The 6,427-nt window shown below is 37.3% G+C and overlaps 1 long non-coding RNA gene across 1 annotated transcript; it reads right to left on the bottom strand.

Annotated features, from left to right (window-relative positions):
• Positions 1-4,708: 4,708 nt before the first annotated feature.
• On the bottom strand, positions 4,709-6,358 carry LOC118599300. The gene is made up of 2 exons (XR_004948601.1): positions 5,331-6,358; positions 4,709-5,075 (listed from the first exon to the last, which is right to left on the bottom strand). It is a non-coding gene; the product is annotated as an uncharacterized LOC118599300 (long non-coding RNA).
• Positions 6,359-6,427: the final 69 nt, after the last annotated feature.

The following is a 6,427-nucleotide window of genomic DNA, read 5'->3' as shown; positions in this document are numbered from 1 at the left end:
GTCCGATTGAGTTTGACACCCCTGCTATAGAGCAACCCCGCCCCCTTTCCCTTCCATTTTGATGACAGCTCAGAGCAGGGCCCGCCCTACTTCTTTTCTACGTCACAAATATAATCTTTTTCAAACAGCATTTTTTTGTCTAAATACTTGAGCTTAATTTTCTTTATAAATGTCCTTCATCTGGAAAATGCCACAAATACATGTTAAAAGAATTTTTATCAGAGTGGGTCTTTAAAAGTTAGGAAGTTCAACTTCTAAATAGGAGTTTTATCATTCAGTGAGTGGGAGCTTTTAGAGTCAGATGATGCAGATTTCAAAGATGTGAAATGTTGCTGTTTCAGATCTGGTGTGAGCAGATGATGCCTTTCCCTCTGCCGGACTGAACTGGTCAAAGAAGAAAACCCAGGTTTAATTAGATCCAGACATTTCTAGAGCTACAACCCAGAACCTGTGAAACTCTTTAAAAACGGACCAGTTGGTTGGGATTTTGGTTCAGTTTGGTCCAGCACCGGGAAAAGAGGTTTGAAGAGTTGTTTGAGGGAAATCTTTTCACTGTGGAGCCATGCGGCTCAAACAAACCAGAAACGGGTCAGATAATCAAAGATTAACGGATCGGGGAGTCGGGTAACGTGTGAAGGATCAGTCTCGATCAAACATTCGTCTCCGACGTCACTTTTTATCCATGATTCTGCGTCGGTTTTTGCTTTTTATTTGTAAAAAACAAATGTATTTATTGAGCACTTATGAAACACAGATTAACTGGAGGTTATTTTTCATCTGACCTGAGACTGAAGATGAGTGATGAAGGTGACGGGATGACGAGGCGTTTGTTTGACGGAGCTGATTCCTGCACTCAGAGTGCTGATGGTGACCTCTCAGACTGACGTTTGTGTTCTGTCAAAGCCTCACCATAGGCTGATCATAAATCCAAATACTTATAAGAAGTTTTAAAAAGGATTGTCAGACCCGGGAACTCTGGGTAATGTAGTTTTCAGTACAGCTTTGGTGACGTTTTCTTGCCTTTCTCTTCTGTTCCCCCTGCAAACAGGAGAACTCTCCAGTTATTTTTTATTTTTTGGTTCTGTTCTTGCCTCCTGCTTCTCCGTGTCACATGGTTGTACAGCTCTTTCACCTTCATGTTTTCTCTCCTGACTGTTTCTGTAAAAACCTCTGAAGCTGTTATTCGTGGAAGGGGTTACCGGCCTCCCCCGTGCATGGATTTCCTGTGTTTGTCTGTTTTTTTTAAGCTCTTATTTTTAAATGTTTGTTTTTGTGTAGACTGCAATGTAACCTGTTTGCTTTGTGTTCTTTCTTTTAGCACTTTAATTCAAGGATTTGTGATTTAAAGAGGAAGGTTGGGGGAAAATAAGATGTTTTTGATGGATTTTGGTTTGGAGAAGACATTTTAAAAAAAAAAGAAATGCACCTTTGCTTTGCCCTGCTAGTTTTTGTTTGTTTGTTGTGAGGAGGAACAGAGTGACGGAGGACAGAAGAAAACACATTAATGTGAATCTATTTTCCTACATTGATGGAATAAAAATGTGATGTTGATTTGTTACGTGATGCCTCTTTTTTTCTCCTTATTGTCTTTTTTTTGTTCCTTCAGTTTTTATTTAAAGACAAAACAATCTCAGGTGGAAATGGCTCGCAGGTGCTACCTACACCCATCCCCCATTCCTGACCCGCCCTCTTTGGCTAAAACCTACACGCCCCTCAAGCAAAGTTTTTTTTAAATGGCGGCTTTCTGTTGGTTTTATCTCCATAGCAACCATTTTATTTTTTGGTCGCCTGGGGATGACGAACGGATCTATGTAATTTTTATACGAATCGGTAAAAGTAAATTTTGGGATTTCCTTGGCAATGGAGGTTTTTTGTTAGCCACGCCCACATTTCTAATATTTTCATATCATATGTCGTATCATTTTGTCCAGCCTGAGCCGAGGAGTCCTGTATTCAATTTTCACAATATTCCAATAAAAAACAGACGAATGCCATTTATGCTAACTCGTCATGCTAACATCGTAAAACACTTTTTAACATAAAGCTTCCCAAAAAATGCTCAAATAGTTAGGAGACTATGAATTAAAATCCCTAGAAGGAGTTTGAATTTTTAGAAGGTACATTTTTTGCTTTTTTAATTAAAGATGGCTGAATCTTCTCGAGGTCAAAGGTCAGCAAAACTTCGGTAGTGGTTGTAGACTTGACCGGGTGACACGCGTGTGAAACATTTGCTCAAACAAATGTTACAGTTTAAATTTTGCAACAAAATGGCCTCCAACTCACATTATTATGGGATGTGGCCATGTAGTGGATTTTGACACATTTTTTGATCCCCATAAGAGATTTTGGCCCCATTCATTTATTTTTTTTTTTAATTTCTCCCGCTGTGATGTCATCATCCTATTGGGGGCGTGGCTTGTTTACTATGTCCAAAATTCCTTTTCAGGTGCTTACAAATTTTGGTGAATTTTTGAGCATTGAGGTTTTTACTCAGAGGTGCAGTAAGAAAGAATATTTGAGAAAACAATCTGGTCTTTGTATCCCTGGATGAGGGGATTGTTTCTGTCGCTTACTTCCTGTTCTTATGTTGTTACTACTGTTTGGGGAGCGCTGTTCTCTGACAGTGACATTTATAGATTTTTTTTTTTTTTGTGAGTTTATTTGAAACCTTGAAATTGCAACATTTTTGGATTTACACTGTCAAAAATTCAAATAATGATTAAATGAATGAGTAAAATCTTAGAAAAATGATTATTTGGCTGTAAAAAGTTTGTTAATTATATGTTTGACTGCTTATTTAAATCTGATGATGCAGAGCAGAGTGGGAGGACAGGATGAATCTAACCGGAAACGCCTCCAAAACCAGCCTTTCCATCAAGACGCATGTGTGAAGTGAGGACATTCTCTTTTCAAAATAAAAGCCCTGAAAGCGTTATGGCTTTTCTTATAACAAATTTCAACCTCAATGAACTTCTATTTTTAATTTAGGTGTTGTAAGTACTACATGCAACCATTTGTGACTAATTCAGTGACCAATTCAAACTGATTCTGTGTCAAAACGCCTAAAGGGAGCAACTGAAAGACAAAAATTAAAGATTTGTTACCCTAACACGATAGAAAAGAAATATGTGCTGCAAAATTATGACAAAAATATATTTATCATAACCTTTACAAGCAAAAGAAGTTACATTTAATTTAACTTCTTACAGGCGCTTTAATTTTGATAAAAAACTTTGTGTTTGAAGTTAAAACTGCAGAGCGTTTATTTATTTAATGTATATATTGTTCTGGTCCTCAGGTAAAAATATTACAGTTGACCATTGAAATTGGAATTCCATTAAAATAAAAAAGGTGCCTTAAACTTTATGATCAACACATTACAAAAATGTTTACTCACACTGGAAATTCTTACAAGTAAAACCCCAAATAAACAGGTTTTTATTATTAAGTTATATTCAAAATCTCTACAAGATTTATTTATGTAACTAGATTTGTATTTTGGCCAAATATTACATTCTTTAATGTAAATATGCTATAATAACAAACATGTTTTGCACATTTTTATCAGTGAAATTCTAAAATTATGCTGAATCTATCAAAAACTCAGAACATTGAAAATCTTGGACTATAATTGAAAAACACGGTTTGAATAATTGCTGATGTCGATTTTTTTAAATTTGTGATTAATATAAATATGCTCTGTAATTTTGTTTGTCCTTTTTATTCATTTGTTGATTGTTCAGTTTTGTCTGTTTTTATAGAGTGATTTTTGTGACACCATATTGCAGAGTTTTGAGATAAAAAAAATTCTAAACTGCAAACAAAATGTAAAGTGTTAGGGATTAAAATTACAAAATTGCAAAAAAAGAAGTAATAATTGCTCTTAAAAATTTTTTTTATGCTTTCAAAAAAATTTTGCGTTTGCAATTTTTTTTTTTGCTTTGAAAAAATATTTCTGCAATTGCAGCACAAACATTTTTAGATGTGTTGTGCCTCATCTCGCTTTCATCCTATCTTTGATTTTGAAAAATTTGCAATTGCAAAAATAATTTTTGAAAGGAAAAAAATTATTTGGAAATGCAAAAATATTTTTGAGAACCAAAAAAAGTCTCTGAAAGCAAATATATTAAATATTTTTGTTTGCAATTTATGATTTTTTATTCTTAACAATTGAAATTTTGTTTGCAATTTAGAAAATAATGATCTCAAAACTGTGACTTTTGTTTGCAATATAGTGACACAAAAAGCACTCCAACATTTTCGTGTAAGTCTATGTCAATTTTGTTGATAAATACAAAGAAAACATTTATTTAACCACATACACAAACAATAAAAATACTATTAGAGAGAGAGTGTTTGAAAACATGCCTTCCAATTTGGGCTTTTATTTTGTATCCCCGGCGGAAGTGCCAGCCGTTTCAAACTGCGCCACTCTTGACGGATGTTGCGTCACGGCCGCTTTAAAGCAGACGCAGTCAAGAGCAGACCGACCACAAATCCCGGACCAGATGGATCCTTTCGGACCCTAAAGAGACGGAATTAGACCCAAACGGAACACCGGGGTTGAAGACGTTTGGTCGGTTCGGACAGACCCGGGACAAAAACGGGAATTTTCCGCCGGTGTCGGAGCGTTTTAAACCGGATAAGAGGTGCCTCGGTGGCCGGGTAGGTCCTCGTTTTTTTTCTACCACTTTCACTTCGCTTCTCATTTTTATTTTCTATTTTATTTAGTCGTTCTCCGTGTGTTTCTGTTGGTTTAAATCTGGTTCTCGCGTCGCGTTCGTTCCGTTGGTGAACCCCAGAGATGTGGGCCTGTTGGAGCCCGGCTCCCGTCCTCCTCCTTCCCCCAGTTTGTTTTCATCAGGAGGGAGCGGCTCTCCTCCTCCACCTCCTCCTCCTCCTGCTGCTGGCAGACAGACCCCCGGACCTCCACAAAAGGCCTGCTCTTTTAAAGGCCTCCGCATAATCGCTCGACCTCCGCCTTTGTAGCTCCACAATAACCTTTAGCTCCTCTCCCAGATCTCAGAATCCGGATCCAAAGGGGGTCCCTGAGGGAGACCTCTACAAAACCACACCTGTTAATACAAAACATGCACAATATTGGATCAAAAAACTGAACTCAAATGTTTAATAAACACTAAACAACACCTCAGACTGACACTTTTCGATTAGTGCCTGAGCTGTGTCCAAATCTGTGATCAATAAAGATTTTTCAGAATTGAATAGTTTTTTATCACGTGTTTTCTGCTCCATATCCTTTTTTGTTTTTTCCTCTCATAAGGTTTGCAGATGGATAAATGGGTGTGACTATTCTGGGATAAAGAGCTGACCTTTGACCTCTGTCATCTTGACCTCTGATCTGTTTCCGTCTTTGCTTTGGTTCCTGGCTGAGCTCAGAGCGGTTTATCAGGAAACGTGATAGCGCCGGCTCCAGATAAACTATTGTCTCGTCCGAAGAGAGGGGGGAGAACCCAACAGATGGTTTAAACTTCTCCTCCATGAGAATAAAGACGTGTGTCCTCTTGATGAGATGTAGGATCCAAAGCTGGGAGTCGATTCCACTCCTGTACCCTTTGGCCCTGGAAAAACAGACAAAGGGGGCGTGGCTAATAGAAGAAAAGTGACAGCACTGCAGTTACTTTGACCCTCAGGAGCAGCTTTTCAGAAATCGCTTGAAAGTGCATTAAAAAAATGGTTATAAACCCGCTAAAGCAACACGAAATGAGCAAATGTAATAATAATTTGCCTTCACAGCTTCCTTTGTGGTGCGACACTCACCTGTTTGCATAACTGCCATTGTAAGAGCAGGCAAAGGGGTAAAACTAGAATCGACTTCTGCACTAAGTGGACTGAAGGTCAAAGTCATGTAATGTCAGCTTTTGTTTCCCTTTAAGGCCTGAAAACACAATATAAACACACTTTTGTCTTTTATTTACATGAAGTTTTTACCTCAAACTATTATTTTAAAAACGATATTCCAGTTTCAAAGCGTAAACATTTCATCTAGATTAATCTAGGTTAAAAAATTAAGCTAACATGTAGTTTTAGATCTTTAGAGCTGCCACGATTGGCTCACCTTTAAAATGTTTAAATTGGTAGTCGATTAGTGATCTTTTTTTAAATCTCAAAATCTGCATTGTTTTGACACACGTGCAGTCGTGCTAATCCGGGTCAGTACTGATATCACAGTCAACGGAGCTTGAAAGTGGGAAACGTAAACACAAATACATAAAAGTAAAATGTTTTTTGTTGTGCGGTTGCATACAATTGCATATTAATAAACTACCTGGTCTAATTGTCGACTAATTTGGTTGAAAACTGTCAACCTTTATGACAACGTTTAGGAAATTGCTGCAACTTCCAGCATCTTCTGCCTCAATTATTACCAAAAAAAAATCATGTGAAATCGTGGAGGGACTGAACACAA

Source organism: Oryzias melastigma, linkage group LG11 (genome assembly GCF_002922805.2).
Source record: "Oryzias melastigma strain HK-1 linkage group LG11, ASM292280v2, whole genome shotgun sequence".
NCBI lineage: Eukaryota > Metazoa > Chordata > Actinopteri > Beloniformes > Adrianichthyidae > Oryzias > Oryzias melastigma.
The sequence above is the reverse complement of the archived record's forward strand: the minus strand, read 5'-3'. Positions and strand labels throughout refer to the sequence as shown.